This window comes from Lontra canadensis, unplaced genomic scaffold (genome assembly GCF_010015895.1).
Source record: "Lontra canadensis isolate GAN:19392208 unplaced genomic scaffold, GSC_riverotter_1.0 scaffold9, whole genome shotgun sequence".
In the NCBI taxonomy this organism is placed as follows: domain Eukaryota; kingdom Metazoa; phylum Chordata; class Mammalia; order Carnivora; family Mustelidae; genus Lontra; species Lontra canadensis.
This window is the reverse complement of record NW_022631003.1, coordinates 1,828,394-1,847,929: the sequence shown is the minus strand read 5'-3', so window position 1 is coordinate 1,847,929 and position 19,536 is coordinate 1,828,394. Positions and strand designations below refer to the sequence as shown.

The following is a 19,536-nucleotide window of genomic DNA, read 5'->3' as shown; positions in this document are numbered from 1 at the left end:
AATGTTTTTTTCTGCTAAATATAATATCTTAAATTATTATCCTTATATATGTTTCTGATTAATCATTTTTCATGGTCTTCAATTTTTGTTATTTTGATTTTCTATTTACTTACTGCTAGTTTGGGAATGCTACTGATATTTTTGTAAATATTTTTATTACATGACTTTATTCAATTTACTAATGAATCCCAGGCATTCTTTATATGTCACATGTTCTAGATGCTCCTTGTTGCACATTAAAATCCACTCCCCATTCTTTAGCCATAGAACTCCTGCATATGGCCACCTGACTAGAGAATGTACTTGCTGGTCTCTTTAATAGCTCAAAGTGATCGTGAAACCAAGTTTTGTTCAATGGGATATAAGCAAAAATCATCTGTACTGCTTCCTTATCAAGCCCCTAAAATTTATCTTTACAAACATTTTGATCCCCTTCCATATCCTGCTGGCTAGAAGTGGTGGAAATTGTGGCACGCTTCAATCCAAAGACAGAAGTCATTACATGTGTGTGTATATATGTCAGTTGAGCCAATAAAAGTTGTGATAAACTTTCAGTGAGAAAGGATTAAAAACAACTTGCTCAAATGGATGCTGTCATTTAAAACCAGCTGTATATTTTAGAAGCACTATATTGAGCTTACACACAGATACAATTACTTTAGTTGTAACAGGAAGTATGTCTAAGATTATGCCCTCTCTTTGTGAGGAGAGTAATTCGGACACAATGGAAGGAGCTTCTTTAAGTATCAAGGGAGCATGGTTCTCAGCAATATATTCGATAACCACTAGGGTTTCTCCCATCACTGTCAGAAGTGTGCAGAGATAGGAGAGCATGATATTGAACAGGGGGCTTTGCTATAAAGAGGTCACGATGAACAGACGGACTTTACTATTCTACCATAAATACCGGCAATGCAGTGTGACTCAGGGTTGGATGTTCAGCCATACATGCAAATCAGAGTGCACATTAGAACTGGGTTATTGTCTGAATGACTAGAGTTAGGAAACTGGACCTGAGAGCAAGTTGATTAAACACTTACCTCATCAATGTCCTCTTGCTGCAAATCAGGACTTAGTCCTATGCCCATAAAAACTCTCACATTGAGCCTGTTATGTGTCATCCTCTGAACCTTTGTTTGATACTGAAATAGTGTTTTGAGTATGTTAATTTCATTCATCAAAGAAAATTTTCTGGTGAACTTGGTCATACTTCCCAAATCATATCCGTGGAGTTTTAACTAGCTTTAGGAAAAATGGTTCTGCATTTGCACAGCATTTTAATCATTCTTTTATGGGACAAGTTCTATGTGTCTCTCAAATTATTCTCATTAGAGAAGAATCATCACCATTTTGATTATCAACATGATATTTGTCATTTATTGAGTAGTTGTTATATTAATTGCTATATTTTTACTTCATGTTATTTCATTATTATAATCAGCTTATAGGTAGTTATTGATCTCATTCATATTTTACTGATAGATATTTACCAGTTTAAAAATGTTAACTGACTTAAGGGCCCTGGGTGACTCATTCAGTTAAATGTCTAACTCGATTTCAGCTCAAAGCATGATGTTAGGGTCAAGGGATTGAGCCCCACAACAAGCTCCATGCTGAACTTGGGATCTGCTTGAGATCCTCTCTTCCTTTGCCACTTCCCCCTCCACTGCCTGCACATACTCTCTCTCAAAATAAAAGAATGCATACATAGATAGATAGATACATACATACATACATACATACATACATACATATGTTAACAGATTTATGTCAAAACTTAGCTTTAAATGGCAGGACAAGAAGTCAAACCTATGTCTGCTTCAAGGTCCATGATTTTTCTCTACTAAATACTCTAGTTCTCAATTTCAGTAAACATCAGAATCAATTATAACAGTTTTCCTTTTATTTCTTAAGTGAAGACAGCCAGGTCTCAAGCTAACAATGGGTAAGAATTTCTAGATACATTTGCATTTTTCAAATGCTTTACAAGTGATGCTCATTGAGAACTATTCCACTATGCTGTATTCTCTGTTCATGTATTTATCCTTTTAGGTGACAGAATCCTAAATATCAGAAAAAAAAGTAAAAAAAAAAAAAAAAAAAAGGATACCAGAACTTTAGTAGACTACTCTTCTTCTAATATTAAGATATTAATGGGGCACCTGGGTGGCTCAGTCAGTTAAGTGGCTGCCTTCAGCTCAGGCAAAAACCCAGGGTCCTAGGATGGAGCCCTCAGCCTCCCTCTTTCTCTGCTGCTCCCCCTGCTTGTGCTCTCACACTCTCTCTAAAATAAATAAATAAAATCTTTAAAAATTATATGTAAAATAAAATATTAATTTTTTAAATCATTTTTTAAATTTATTTACAGCATAACAGTATTCATTGTTTTTGTATCACACCCAGTGCTCCATGCAATCCGTGCCCTCTCTAATACCCACCACCTGGTTCCCCCAACCTCTCACCCCCCCACCTCTTCAAACCCTTCAGATTGTTTTTCAGAGTCCATAGTCTCTCATTGTTCAGCTCCCCTTCCAATGTCCCTCAACTCCCTTCTCCTAACTCCCCATGTCTTCAATGCTATTTGTTATGCTCCACAAATAAGTGAAACCATATGATAATTGACTCTCTCTGCTTGACTTATTTCACTCAGCATAATCTCTTCCAGTCCCATCCATGTTGCTACAAAAGTTGGGTATTCATCCTTTCTGATGGAGGCATAATACTCCATAGTGTATATGGACCACATCTTCCTTATCCATTCGTCCGTTGAAGGACATCTTGGTTCTTTCCACAGTTTGGCAACCGTGGCCATTACTGCTATAAACATTGGGGTACAGATGGCCTTTCTTTTCACTACATCTGTATCTTTGGGGTAAATACCCAATTAATAAAATATTAATTTTTTAAAATTATTTTCTTCCCCCAGCTGTTTTATTCAGCATACACAAACATAAAGAAGCATTAGTAAGGGTACAAATCCATCCAATCACTTGGATAGATAATAACTATACTTCTGGGAATCCCTGAGGAATAACTAAAACCTTATGAAGAGTTTTGAAAAGAAAGGATTTGAAGAAATTCACAGACCCAAGAAATGGACAGTGGCTCAACACTTTACTAATTGTGTATTTCAAGTGAGTTACTTGAAGTTTTTCAGAACCATATGTTAGAATCTTTAAAATGGTGACAATACTTCCTGCCTTGTAAGGTGTTGAGGCAGTAACAGTCTCTCAATAAATGTTCACTAACAGTGAATTGCTTTTAAAAATAACAATTATCTCACGATGTGGGGATCCATAAACCTGAGGAGAGGAGAGGTAAGTGATTAAATCTGCTTAAAAGAGAGTGAAAAGCACCACCTTCGTATTTCACCCAGCCTAACGCATCACGAAGTAGGTGTCCCTAAAATATTTCTAGTGATACTATATTCTTTTTGCAATTTTCTCTTAAAAGACTGTATTTTCCCTTTCTCACTCTCTTATGCTTTTTTTTATTTTATAAAACTTTTTCAACATATATTTTGATCCTACTTATAATTTATTATCCTCCTTATCTCCCACTGGCAGTGTTTACTGGGTGAAAAAATAATGTATTTGCTTTATCAACATGTTATTAAATAAGAGATATTATTAGCACTTACTGTTTGTAAAAATATTCAATTAAGATAGAAAGTTAAGATAATTTATTGTTGTATAGTAAAGATTTTGGCCTTGCCCTCAGCTTTTAGGAGGTGATGTATGCCATGTGTCATAGGAACGTCTTTGTTTAGAATAAGGTCTGGCCACAGTGGTTTCTAGGATGGGACATACAATATTTGGGGGCTGTTCATGCCAGGGAGACCAATCATATTACTAGGGGGGTTTGCATCTTGACTTGGAGGCTGAGATCAACCATATGGACAATCAATCAATCATATTTACATAAGGAAATCCTAGTAAAAACTTAGCATCAAAGCTTTGGTGAGCTTCTTTGGTTGGCAGTGCTCTGGCATATTGTTATGCACTGATTCTAGGAAGGTAATATATCCAGAGAACAATGGAAGCTTAATCTTTAGAGCCCTCCTAGACTTCGCCTTATGTGCTTCTTTCTTTGGCTGATTTCGATCTGTATCCTTTCCCTGTAATAAGCCATGTGAGTATAAAAGCATTCGGTGAGTTCTGTGAGTCTTTCTAGTGAATTATGGAATCTGAGAGTAGGTTTTCAAAGCCTTGAACTTGCAGTTGGTATCTGAAGTGACGTTAGTCTTGTGGAGGGACTGTGACTTCAAACTTCGCAGTTTGGCCAGGTGCTGTTCTAAATGTTTGTATCCCCTCAAAACTCACATGCTGAAATCCTAACCTCTAGTGTGATGGTATTAGGAGGTGAGGCCTTTGAGGGTGATGAGTTCATGAGGGCATAGGCCTTATGAATGAGATTAGTGGCATTATAAAAGAGAATCCAGAGAACTCCCTTGCCCACTCAGCCATGTGAGTACAGAATGAAAAGACCCCATAAGGAGTGAGCTCTCTCCAGGCACCAAATTTGCCAGCACCTTGACGTTGGACTACTTGGCACCCAGAACTGTGAGAAATGAGTATTTGTTGTTTAAGCCATCCAATCTATGTGATAGCAGCCTGAATAGATGGAGACAAACAACATGTGGTAAATATTAGCTTATCAAATTTTGTATATTTTCTGTTACTGAGTTTTTAAAAAGTAAAAATCATGAGCAGTCAAATTACTAATTACAAAAAAGAAAAAGAAAAAAATTAAAGCAATTCTTGCACCCTTTTGGTCCATCCATTTCCTCTTAGAGTCTTAAAAGTTTACCCATTTGAAACTTCTGTATTTCTCCACACTTAAGATCCTTTGTTCTTCCCTGACAAAAATGAAATGGAAATAAAGAAGTGCTGAACTTCTCCAATATAATCTGAGGTCTCATATTTTCTACATTGAAAACATAGGGGCCAATACAATGCTGTCATGCTATTTACTTTGGAACGCCAATTAGATTCACTGAACTGAAGTCTAACATAAGAAAAAACACTAAGACACAAGGTTTAAAATAATCTTATTTACCCAAATAGCTGCAGATATCTAGACATTTTAGTCTCTTCTATAGAGTTAAATGTTTAATTTCAACCCAAAATTAGACAGCTTGAAGGATGGTTGATTTAACTAGTTGATTTAATATGTGTTTTATTGATTTAGTTAACACCTATTTTTAGCTCTCCATCAATATAAGGAAGCTATGACTCTTGAAATGATCCATAGGAATATAACAAATATGAAGATGTCATGATGAATTTAAGTAACTTGCAGAAGGCAAACTGTTTATTTAGAAACAAACTTTTCATATATAAAGAAATTTTGTTATTAAGAGAAAGGCCAGGGAGCTTAGTGGCTACTACTGAACACTCAAATTTTGAGTCAAATATCCTAGCTCTGGATTCCTGCTGCTTTTCTCATAAGTTAATTGTGATGATTAACTGTAAAATGTGTGTTTCTGGGGGGATATATTGTGCTTAGCACAGTGCCAGGCACACAATAATCTCTCAAAAACCTCTAGATCGCTATTAGTTTTTACCAACTACATAAATAAGTGAATTGCAAACTAGAACTGGTTTTTTGAAAGAGTCAATAAGATGAATAAACCATTGGCCAAACTAATCCAAAAGAAACAAGAGAGGACCCAAATTAATAAAATTATGAATGAAAAGGGAGAGATCATGACTAACACCAAGAAAATAGAAACAATCATCAGAAATTATTATCAACAGTCATATGCCAATAAGTTCAGCAACCTAGACGAAACGGATGCATTCCTGGAAACCTATAAACTTCCAAAACTGAATCAGGAAGAAACTGACAACCTGAATACACCAATATCTAGTAACAAGATTGAAGCAGTGATCAAAAACCTCCCAAAAAACAAGAGCCCAGGACCTGATGGATTCCCTGGGGAATTCTACCAAACATTCAAAGAAGAAACAATACCTATTCTCCTGAAGCTGTTTCAGAAAATTGAAGGAGAAGGAAAACTTCCAGACTCTTTTTATGAAGCCAGCATTACCTTGATCCCCAAACCAGGCAAAGACCCCACCAAAAAGGAGAATTTCAGACAAATATCTCTGATGAATATGGATGCTAAGATTCTCAACAAGATCCTAATAGGATCCAGCAGTACATTAAAAAGATTATCCACACGACCAGGTGGGATTTATCCAAGGGATGCAGGGTGGTTCAACATTCACAAATCAATCAATGTGATAGAACAAATCAATAAGAGAAGAGAGAAGAACCACATGGTTCTCTCAATTGGTGCAGAAAAAGCATTTGACAAGATACAGCATCTATTCCTGATTAAAATTATTCAAAGTATAGGGATAGAGGGAACATTCCTGAACTTCATAAAATCTATCTATGAAAAACCCACATCAAATATCATCCTCAATGGGGAAAAGCTGACAGCCTTCCCTTTGAGATCAGGAACACAACAAGGATGCCTACACTCACCACTGTTGTTCAACATAGTATTATAAGTCCTAGCAACAGCAATCAGACAACAAAGAGAAATAAAAGGTATTCAAATTGGGAAAGAAGAAGTCAAACTCTCTCTCTTCGCAGATGACATGATACTTTATATGGAAAACCCAAAAGACTCCACCCCCAAACTACTAGAACTCATACAGCAATTCAGTAATGTGGCAGGATACAAAATCAATGTACAAAAATCAATTGCTTTCTTATACACTAACAATAAAAATACAGAAAGGGAAATTAGAGAATTGATTCCATTTACTATAGCCAAGTACCATAAGACACCTGGGAATAAACCTAACTAAAGAGGTAAAGGATCTGTACTCAAGGAACTCCAGAACACTCATGAAAGAAATTGAAGAAGACACAAAAAGATGGAAGACCATTCCATGCTCATGGATTGGAAGAATAAACATTGTTAAAATGTCTATACTGCCTAGAGCAATCTATACTTTCAATGCCATTCCAATAAAAATTCCACCAGCATTTTTCAAAGAGCTGGAGCAAACAATCCTAAAATTTGTATAGAACCACAAGAGACCCTGAATTGCTAAGGAAATGTTGAAAAAGGAAAACAAAACTGGGGGCATCATGTTGCCTGATTTCAAGCTTTACTGCAAAGCTGTGATCACCAAGACAGCATGGTATTGGCACAAAAACAGACACATAGACTGGCAGAACATAGTAGAGAGTCCAGATATGGACCCTCAACTTTATGGTCAAATAATCTTTGACAAAGCAGGAAAAATATACAGTAGAAAAAAATAGTCTCTTCAATAAATGGTGCTGGGAAAATTGGACAGCTATGTGTAGAAGAATGAAACTCTACCATTCTCTTACACCATACACAAAGATAAATGCAAAATGGATAAAAGACCTCAACGTGAGGCAGGAATCCATCAGAATCTTAGAGGAGAACATAGGCAGTAACCTCTTTGACATCGGCCACAAAACTTCTTTCAAGATATATCTCCAAAGGCAAAGGAAACAAAAGCAAAAATGAACTTTTGGGACTTCATCAAGATCAAAAGCTTCTGCACAGCAAAGGAAACAGTCAACAAAACAAAGAGGCAACCGACAGGATGGGAGAAGATATTTGAAAATGACAGTATAGACAAAGGGCTGATATCCAAGATCTATATAGAACTCCTCAAACTCAACACACACAAAACAGATAATCATGTCAAAAAATGGTCAGAAGACATGAACAGACACTTCTCCAAAGAAGACATACAAATGGCTAACAAACACATGAAAGAATGTTCATCATCACTAGCCATCAGGGAAATTCAAATCAAAACTGCATTGAGATACCACCTTACACCAGTTAGAATGGCCAAAATTAATAAGACAGTAAACAACATGTGTTGGAGAGGATGTGGAGAAAGGGGAACCCTCTTACACTGTTGGTGGGAATGCAAGTTGGTACAGCCACTTTGGAAAACAGTGTGGAGATTCCTTAAGAAATTAAAAATAGAGCTACCCTACGACCCTGCAATTGCACTACTGGGTATTTACCCCAAAGATACATATATACCGATGTAGTGAAAAGAAGAGCCATATGGACCCGAATGTTCATAGCAGCAATGGCCACAGTCACCAAACTGTGGAAAGAACCAAGATGCCCTTCAATGGAATGGCTAAAGTAGGTGTGGTCCATATATACCATGGAGTACTATGCCTCCATCAGAAAGGATGAATACCCAACTTTTTATCAACATGGATGGGATTGGAAGAGATTATGCTGAGTGAAATAAGTCAAGCAGAGAGTCAATTATCATATGGTTTCGCTTATTTGTGGAGCATAAGGAAAAACATGGAGGAGATGGAGAGATGGAGAGGAGAAGTGAGTTGGGAGAAATTGGAGGGGGAGTCGAACCATGAGCGACTTTGTACTCTGAGAATCAAACTGAGGATTTTGAAGGGGAGAAGGGTAGGGGGTTGGGTGAGCCTGGTGATGGGTATTTATGGAGGGCACCTATTGCATGGAGCACTAGGTGTGGTACATAAACAATGGAACACTGAAAAGAAATTAAAAAAAAATTTTTAAGTGAACTACAAAGTAATTTACAAAATGAATGTTGTACTACAGAATCATCCTATGAATAAATGTTTATTTATCTAAGAAAAGGAGATTTAGTTTTGGGTATAAAATAAACTACTGTTATTTTGTTTATTATCAAGTTCAAGTAGTCAAAAGAAAAGATTTTTCTGCTACTCAACTAATAACTAGCTGATACTGGCTTTTTGAGCCTTATAATAGCAATATGGGTTTAGTATTTCAAGTTTACCAAGTACTTCCTTATATATAATCTCATCCAAATATCATGCCATCTTTGAAAGATAGGCTGATCCAGAGTTTATTAGTATTCCATTTCACAGATAAGAAATCTGAGGTACAGAGAGTGTAAATAAATTGCCAAGGGCTACAGAATTAGAAAGTGATCAGTCTAAGACTTCACTGGGATCTTTAACTTCAAGTTAAATATTCTTTTTTTTTTCTCTTTCCTTTCTCCCTTGTCTCTCACTAAATTTCATTATTCCATTTTAATTTTCTAAAAGTTAAGTAATCTTTGTCAAATTGTTAGCTTTAAAATTAATAAGAAAACTTAAGTAAACATGTGGGTAAAATAAGATGGGTCAATTTTTGATGCTTATGATCAAAGTATTAATATCAAGTGTGATCTTGCTATTAATAGTAAGAGGGAAAAAAAAAAAACTTGTAATCTCCACATGCAAGGATAAGACAGTCAAGCCTGTTGTCACAAGAAAAACAAATTCTATGCTTTCCTCAGGGAAAGGATCCTAACCAAAATAGGAAAAAGAGTAAAAAAGATTGGCAAACAGACTTCAAATGTCTCAAACACAACAGGAGACAACTTTAACCTATATTTTAAACAATTGCTTCAGACAGGTCTTGGAAAATAGTAAAAACAGTGGGAGTAGCAAACAGCAATTTCTTTGGCTCTTTTCATTTTAAGCCTTTTAACATATTTTGTCATAAGACATCTTGGTTTCTCTTTATTTGGAAAGATTCTTTGTGTTGGAACAGTACAACTGTCAACAGCAAAGAAGATATTTTCCATTAATGATAATAATGTGGGCAATTACAGTATCTATGCTCATCTTTACAATACAGTATCATCATAAAGCATAACTGAGAGGCATAATGAGCAATTGTAGGCCATTGTGAGTAACTACCAGTTTGACAATGCTGAAGTTTTGAATTTACGAATATAAAGCAAAAAAAGGACATTGTTCAACTATTATTAAACTTTTACATGAAATAAAATCAACTAATAACTACACATTTTTCTAACCCAAAATGATACATTTCCAACAGGAAGTATAGGTTTCCAATAAATGGGTTTATCAGAAGGTCATAATGTTTGCAGGCAATCTAAAAATGTCACATCAGAGAGTTTTACATTGGGATATAAGTTGGGAGATGCAAGATGTCATTAGCTTATGCAACACCATTGTCATTAAACAAATAATATTTTCAGGTAAGTTTAGCTATGGCAATTTGCTTCGAATACTAATAAAACACAGAAAAACACTTGTATTTGAATTTCTGTTAGAATGTTAATTCAAAGTTGGTCGGTCATGAAATTTACAAAAATAGTTTCATACATTTACTAATGATGAACATAAGCTAATCAGCTGAATCAGGCTGTGGTGTACATAAACATACAATAAATTAGAAAGTTGCTTTAAGATCAATCATTTTTATAAAAGCAGTGATAGACATTCATCTTGTTGAACTGGCAGAGAGAATTAAAAGGATCAAAAAATGAGTAACTGGCAGAGTCTATCGATAAATCAATTTTAGGATTCTGAAATAATTTAACTCAAGAACTTTTGCTGTAGTCTCTTTTTTCTGTAATTGGAGCTTTCCATTCACAGAAATGGCAGCTTTAATTTGAAGAGGAAAATGACTTGGTCATTTCATTAAATCTGCAAGTAAATGGTCATGTGACTTCAGATGAGTATTGCTATCTATTCCCCAAAAGCAAATTTCTTTACTAAGTGCTGCTTAACAGCTTTCCCACTTTACACATTTTTCTGGATCATCTTCAGGACCTAAATTTCTCTCACACTACTGAACTATAGCTGAGTTTGTTCATGGATTTCAGAAGCTTCCTGATTTGCACCTTTGTTAAGTTTTAGAAATCATTTCACCTCTGGATTGATTCAAAGTGGCCAAAGTCATCTGAAACCACTTTAATTTCATATTCATATTTCTTCCTTTCAAATTATGGTGAATAACAGAACTTCACAGATTTAGATAAGGAAATACCATGGTAGAATCCACGTTGTTTTACTTGGTAAGTGGAAACTGGCAATTTTTAGTTTGCTGGGGCTCTCCATAAGAGAACCTCCTCTGAGTCCATCATCTCACAGTAAAATTTCCTTGCTTAGTCTTAATGGCTCCTTGCCACATTCTACATCGCCTTATTTTCAGTTTCCTTAAGCTCATAAAAAGTACCTCTGCTCCCACCTCCATTAGCCAAGAACCTATATTTTCTTGGGAGGAATATCTGATAAATATCTCCTTTCTCCATTTTTCAGAGAACAGAGTTCTACCACCTGCAATTGATCTTGAAACCATGCCTAACCTCTACTGTGGCTGCCCATCAAATATTGCTTCTCCTTCATTTCTTCTTTGGCTGAAAGCATTTTCAATAGGCTATCTGTCAACATGGCCTATTTTTTCAACGTTTAACCACCTTTCTCCTTCTTTGCCAAACTTCTCAAGAGTATTACTCATCATCTCCCTTTCTAAACTTCTAATTGACTCACTCTTTTCATAATAGCTATTCTCCTTCTATTATATTTTATTGAAACTGTCTTTGTAAACCTTTCCAGTGACCTAATTGTAAATCTAACCATCTCATATTAGACATCATCTTTTAGGTCTTCATGAAACATTTGACACTGTTGGCCATCTCCAATCTCCACACTTAAAACCCTCTTGTTACCTATCTCTTATCTCTTTTTTGCTTCATTAACTCTTGACCCAGTTGATTTTTACATCTCTCATTTCCTTCCCAGACTATTATTTGCTTTTTAGGGTAGGTTCCATCTTTGCCTATATCTATTCAACTCTTCCATGTTTCCATTAATTTCCATGGATTCCACAAAGCACTGGATCTAATCCCAACTCAGGAAATCATTATGGTGATTTAATGGTGTAATGTATTTAATGGAATGGCTGAAGTCCATAGTCTTATAAGTCCCGCAAACACGAGCTTGCTACCTCTAGCTCCTCTCACCATTCTGATGCAATATTCTTCTAAATGTGAATGATACTTGATTTGCCCATACAAGTTCTTTCATCTTCCCTTAGGAAATGAGATCTCAAGGATAAGGCTGGTTACAGATGAAGTAGAATGAAATGCTAATTTCCTTAAGAAAATTCTAATTCAAAGTTGGTAAGTTCATTGCTTGGAATAAACAAACATAGAATGAAAGCAATATAAAAAATATATATAGATCAGCCTACAATTGAATGTACCAGTTCTTTTTATGTATAATGCAATCATGTAGAAAAGCTTTTAAAATAAGTGCACCTGTATATTTAGTGAAAATTAGTCTGTCAATTGAGTTTTTAATGTAACTTCAAAATAATCCATTTTGTCTCATTTCATTAAAATAATTTTAAAAGGATATGGGCCTCTGCTAAAGGAGAACACATTGTTAGGAAGTAATCTATTTATTCTTCCTTGCATTTCCCTTTATTGTACATTTGTGTGTGTGTGGTTTTCCAATTTAAAGCAGTAACAAAAATACTCTGCAAGAAATAAAGACTTTATTGTATTTTCTGTGCCTAAATAAACTGGACTCACTTTTTTAGGACAATGGCCTAGAAAATGTACTCAACATTAACAATACAAGCTACCTCTGTGGGGCTATTCAAAGAGGCATAAAATGACAGCAAATTTATATATATATTTGTAATACTGTTTTGATTCTTTCACTTATATTATTTCCCATTACTAAAATAACAGAAGAAATGCCAGACATGGTAATACTTCTGTTTTACACAGTTCAGTATTTTCTGACATCAGTCCCTAGTTTCTTTCAAAAAATCATAGTGATTTTAAAAATCTGAACCATAAACATAGGACTTTGGTTATTATATACATTTTTTTATCCTTAACTTTTGAAGATACCACTGGTCTGCAAAATTAAAAATGTGATCACATTTCTCTCTCCTTAAAAACTCTTTCTTGACTCACTGTTGCCCATAGGAGGAAGCCCATGCTTCCCCAACTCTACTCTGCCTAATTCTGCAGTCTAGTCCTCATCCCTTTTCCTGCCTACTTCCCTTCTTTTCCCACAAGTCCATCTGGTAAGCTCTTTAAAGTCACTCTTCAAACTCTAGGTAATTTTTTTCTCTAGAAAGATTTTGGACTTTATTGAAATACAACTGACAAATAATATTGTGCAAGTTTATCCCCAATGCACTGATTTATATACCTATCTCTGAATGCTTACCACAGTAAGGTTAGTTAATACATCCATCACCCTATAGAATTACCATTTTTTAGTTGTTGGTAGTGAAAACATTTAATATCTACTGTCTTAACAAATTTTAAATATACAATACAGTATCATTAACTATCATTACCATCTGTACATCAGATCCCTTAATCTTATTCTTTATAACTGAAGGTTTCCATCCTTTGATAAACCTCTCCTTTTTCCCCCCTATCGCCAGCCTGGGCAACCACCAATCTACTCTATTTCTAGGACTCCAACCCTTTTAGATTCTACATATAAGTAAAGTCATACAGTATTTCTTTGTCTGGCTTATTTCACTTAGTGTAATGTTTCAAAATTTATCCATGCTGCTACAAATGACAAAATTTCTCTAGGAATATGTTTATAATACCATCTGCTTTTCCTTCTTTATGCCCATACAATTAATTACTCTCTTTTGTAATATTAAAAAAACCTTATAGTTACTTTTATTTTCACATTAGTCATATTGTAGTATAATTAATTTCTTTTTGTGGCAAACTGTACATAATGTAAAATTAACCATTTTAACCAATTTTAAGTGTAGGGTTTAGTATGTTTACATTGTTGTGCAACCGTCACCACTATCCATCTTAAGAACCTTTTTCATATTCCCAAACTGAAACTCCAAACCCATGAAATAACAACTTCCCACTATAATGACTTTCAACATATCTATTTCTTATATTTGAGAGAATTTTGATTCATTAAATATGAGTTTTATTAATATATTTATACCTAGTACTTAAGTCAATGCCTGGCAAACAGAAGATGCCCAATAAATATTTGTTGAACTGAGGTGTCATGATCAAAATCACACATCAGCTAATTACGTCAGCCAGCCATGTCAGTTATGTCAACTTTCCAGCTCTACTCCACTCTAACACTTTACAAAAGAAAGGAAATAAAGGGGACGTCTGGGCGGTTCAGTTGGTTAAGCGGCTGCCTTCAGCTCAGGTCATGATCGAGTCCCACATTGGGCTCCTTGCTCGGCAGGGAGCCTGCTTCTCCCTCTGCCTCAGCCTGCCTCTTTGTCTGCCTGTGCTCGCTCACTCTCTCTCCCTCTGTCTCTGACAAATAAATAAATAAAATCTTTAAAAAAGAAAGGAAATAAAGAACATACTTTCATAGTTTTTACTTTACCAAAACAAAACAACAAAACCTTTACCGCTTCCTCACTTCATGAAGTATGAATTTAAAGTATGAATTCTACTCTTTGATCGTGGTATTCAGGGCCCTCTGAAATCTTAGTCCTCCCCACCTTTCTTTCACATCTTTTCATACCCAAATCTTCACTGACACAACACCATCCTCTCTACTCTTGAAACAGCCAATTTCAGGGTTTTGTTTCTGCTTTCCACCATACTGTCTGCTCAGCCTGAAATGTTTCCCCCTAGTTTTAAAGACAAATCATAGATTTCTTTCAAGGGTGATCCTTCTCTGATCCTTCAGTTGAGAATAAATATCTTTATCCTCTCTGCATTTGGGTCCTGTGTTTTTCATTTATTTAGTTTTGCATTAAGTTATACCTTACTTACATTTATATATTCATTTTCATCTCTTGAGGGCAAATTACATGAAATCTTGCATAATGTTTCATTTATCATTGTGTTTTTTCCTATTCCTCCTGTCAGAGACTCGGAATTTTCTGCACTTGATGGTTACTCAATAATTATATTTGGAAAGAACAAACATCTTGTTCACTTAATCCATATAATCAATGTAGTGTTGTTAATTGAGCATGCCTAAGGTTATTCAAACTTTAATACTAAGGAAATAGCAAAGGAACAATGTGAAAACACTGGCTAGAACAAATGCTATACAATGAAATTTGACAAATACATGTTAATCATGAGGTTCACATCACTGTAGTGAATACAATAAAAACAAGATGCAGTCCATTTTTCTCAGGGAACTAACAACCTAGGCTTAGACAGATATATAATTAACTCCAATAGCTGTTGAACAGTCAAAATAGATGCTGAAGCAATGAGTTTTAGCAACTTAAACTAAGGAATGATGACTGTGGCAAGAACTCATAAAATACTTCATTAAAAAGGTAATGTCTGAACTTGAGTTTAAATGGGGAAATATGATGTCAGTGAATGAATGAGGGTTGTGGAAGCATTCCAGGAGAGACATTAGCATAAGTAAGATACAGGAAACATGTTGGTTGATTTCAAAAACAATGAATATAATTATGTTAACAAGACCTTAGAATGACTCAGTCATGGCAGTAGGGGTAGTAGGAGTTAGAGCTAGATTTGTAGATTAGGACCATTGAAGAGGTTCTTGATATATGATTACATTATTAACACATGTGTTCATACAGTATATTACAGAATTATGTTGTTAATGTACTAATATGGTATTTATTACATAGAAGTATGTATTACTACATCTTAGAATATGTTGTAAGAAATAATCACTATGATTAGAGCTTTGCTTAGCAGGGTTATAACCCTGGAGAATTACACAGCAGAAAGGGATAGGAAACAAGAATAAATGAAAACCTATTGTAATATTCCAAGTGAAAATTAATGAACACATGAACTATAGTGGTTTTAACGTATATGCACAAAGAAGAGAGTATTGGATGGGGGTTTGATTACAGACACAGTTAAATGAGGATTGGAACTGCCTGAGTACAGAGAGTTAAGACAAATTCAGAGATAAGAACATTTTGTAGCAGAAGAGAAGGGTACCTTAAGAGAAACTACCTCTCTGGGCTCATCTATAAAATAACAGTAGTACCAAAACTCCAGGATTATTCTGCTGATACAAATGTATTTAGCACAGTGCCTAGGAATTTAAAGCTCTCAGTAAATATTACCTATTGCTATTGCTAAGTGATCAAGAGAACTACCTAGTCATGGAAAATGTCATCTAACTAAAATATCTTTATCATTTTGTTTATGTTATAATGAAGAGTTATTAAAAACTCAAATTTGAAAGAAATGCATAATACATATGTCTACAAGCAGAAGAGACAACTAATAATGAGAGTTTGGTATTTTTATACTCAAATTTTTTCTAGTCCTACAATAATGTATTATTATTAATTATATTTGTCAATGTTGGGATCATTCTATGCAACTTTTTCTTTTTGTAAAAGAATGGTTTGGAGCTCTTCCCAAATTAGAACATACAGTTGCCTCATATTCTTTTGAATAAGGCTATTTATTTCATTAGTTAATGGGCCATAGGGAATCTAAGGGGACACTTATAAAAACTAGGTGGAGTTCCAGGCCCACCAGTACATATGGTGCCTTCGTGTAAATTAGAAAACTCATTCTGTGTATGTGATGACAGATATCCAGGTGCATATCTTGATTTGCAAACCCTGAGCAAGATTTCAACCTCTCCGCCTTGCGCCCTGCTGGATACCTGTGGCAGAAAACAGTCTCCTCAACCATTACCACAGCTGTGTGGCAATGCCGTGAGGCTCAGAAAAAAGCAGGAATTTTGAGCTACAGATTTTGTCCTTTCTCTTTTTTTCCCCCACCGAAGTCATGGTTGTAGCCTGGGATGCATGAGAACAAGATGAGGGCTCCATGGGAGAGTTTATAAAAAGGAAATGTATTAAACATTAACTCTAAAACATGTAGGAGAATGGGACAAGATGAGAAAGACAGAGATAGGGACAGATACAACGACAGGCACAGAAAGAGAATAATGATATATAGATGACAGAATCAACTCTATTAAAATAATGATGATAGAATAAACTCTATTCTGTCATCTTCTCAGATTCTACATATGCATATATGTGTACAAATATATCAAGGTATATGACTATATCACTTGCAGTCTAAACCCCTGCTCTCTGATTTCTCTTTTCTGAATTTCAGAACTGAAATAATTCAGGAATATGTTTGGATAAATATCTGGACAGTTATTACCACTACCAGAAACTTGGGAATGAAAGAGATTTGAACACTATGGTATCCTTACTTGTCAAGCTTCCTATATAAACTCAGGAAAGGCGCAGATTTGACCATTAAGGGACACTTGTAAGTAATTTTAATTTTAATTTAAAATCTAAAGCATCAAATGAAATTTTCCCCAAAGCCTTGCTCATTTACCCATCTGCAGAATTTTGTTCGACTCCCTGATTGTTTTTGTCTATGCTACGTATTTTTGTTTGGTTCTTAAGACTGTGTTCTTAAATTGTTTTTTTCTATTAAAAAATTGCCCTTTATTTTCTAAAATACTTTCTTCAATTACTTCCTCTAACATTCAAATATTATTTAGTTCCCCTTTCTAAAGCTGACAATAGTGTAAATTTTTCTAAACTTTTTTGGTCAGATTTCTAAATGTTATCTTATCATCAATACATGATGCCTGGTTTATAGGGATTTCTTTTACCAACTGTTATTCTTAGAACTCAAACTGTAGGTGTCTTCTGATTTCTCTCTCTCTCTCTCTTTTTAATTTTCATAATGAAATACAAGTTTCAGCTCGAAGGAAAAGCTGGCTTTTCCCCATGCACTCTCTCTTAAAATCATTAATTATTTATAAAAAATTTATTGTTATAAAACTAAGGGGTCTTTCCTAATCCCTTCCCCATCCTTAGATATGTGACTTCCTAAGCACGGATTCTGGTAAAGCCACCTGGAAGTTAATAAAAAAATCAAAGGGAAAAAAAATTATTGGAGTTAATAATGAGCACAATTACTTTCCTCTTCTGCAAATGATGTAAAACAAAACAAAAATCATTTAGAAGGGCTGTAATAATTGTAGAATCATGTTAATGATTTAAAATATACAAAGCAATCAAATGGACCATGCTGCCTACAACAGACTACAATAAAATTTGAGGCTAAATTATTTAAGATAACCGTCAAAAGTCTTTCCTCCACTTTGGTTCTCTCAAACATTGTTCTTCCATTTTATATCTGCTTGAACTATGCTGTTGCCATGTCTGGAGCAAATTTTCAGAGCCTTACTTGAACTTGAGGAATATTTTTACTTTGGGGTACATAACTTTGCCAAGAGGTCTCACTACACCTTTGTGACAAACAGGTTTATCACCGCATGGTAAGCAAGGCTTTCACGGGAGTAGTTGCCAAAGCTTTTGTTTTAGTCTTACCAGTAAAATATTTTGAGGGATGTACCCAAAATAAATATACTTTTAGACATACATGAAAATCAAAATTAACAATGATAAGACACAAAATAAATGAACATTTAATATTTTTTTCTGGACATTCTAGGAATGCATATACTTACTTTATTGGTAAAACCTATTCTTTCTCCTAAAAAGACAGATCTTCTTGTCATTATCTATTACTTCAGAGGTTCTTTTCTTCTATGATGACTAAGAGGTACCAATCTTTTATTTCCCTTTGTTCCCTTTATTTTACTTATCTAAAGCCATTCAGTTTGCTAAGCTGATCTGGTCACCAAAATTTGTGTGTGTGTGTGTGTGTGTGTGTGTGTGTATATTTTTTAAACTGTTGTGCTGCCATTTGTTTTCTGACACTGCTAGCATTTAGTTCACATGGAACTCATTCTCCCTGCATTTAAAAGTCCATTTTTTCTAATGTTTAAATTGCTAACCTAGAACAAACAAAGGTTAACTTTAAACTTGTTTAATTGAGCTAGATTATTTTAAAGAACAAGGTAATTTATACTTGGGATTTTTATCATGGTTTAAAAATGTGTATTTGTGCATACAAAGCAAATGCAAATATTATTTTAATAAGAATGCCTTGATAATATTTATAATTAATGACATTAGCCTCCCATATCTTTAATAAATTCAAAACTAAAAAAGATTTTATAGGATTATTTTAATATGTCTACTACTAGCAATACCAATATTTACATCACTGGAATAAATTTCTGGAGAAAAAAAGTAGCCTTATAAGTAAATGTTAGAGAGAGAAAAAGAGATGGGGCTATTTTGGTGACCTACACAGGTTATTTTTCATACATTTTATGTATTTAAATGTATTTTTATCTATATATCTATGTCTGGTCTAATGACCCAACTTCATCTGTGTACTAAAAACCAAAGTTAGCAAATTTTTCTAAAGAAAAAAAAAAAAAAACTCTTTAAATGTCAGAGACGGTTATAGTACTTTAGTCATGAATGAGAGCAAGAGGAGTGGATTGAGGGATGCCACTAGACATGGGCAGACGCGCAGAGAAGATAAGAACAAGAACCTTAAGGGAAGTATATTTATATCTCCAAAGAGTCAACTTCACTTGTGACATTTTCTAAGTTTAACAGATATTTGACATGTTTTCCAATTTCGGAGCTGTTTAATTTTTGAAACGACTAGAATTCTGACTGCAGTCTTTTCTAAGCCCCTTTGTCGCTAGTTTTTGGTCATTTTCTTTTCATCTCTTAGTGACAGATCTGAATCACCAGAAATCAGAAAACATGACCCTGGCAACTAGTTTCAACAGACCTTGTTCAGTGGCATATACAGAATGTCATTTATTTTTTGTGACAGTTTTAATAAAAGTGACGTGAAACACAAG

The 19,536-nt window shown here is 34.7% G+C and overlaps 1 protein-coding gene across 20 annotated transcripts in view; it reads right to left on the bottom strand.

Moving 5' to 3' along the window:
* PPFIA2 (PTPRF interacting protein alpha 2) overlaps positions 1-19,536 on the bottom strand; it is a 483,812-nt gene that overhangs the window by 162,910 nt on the left and 301,366 nt on the right. The window lies entirely within an intron of this gene.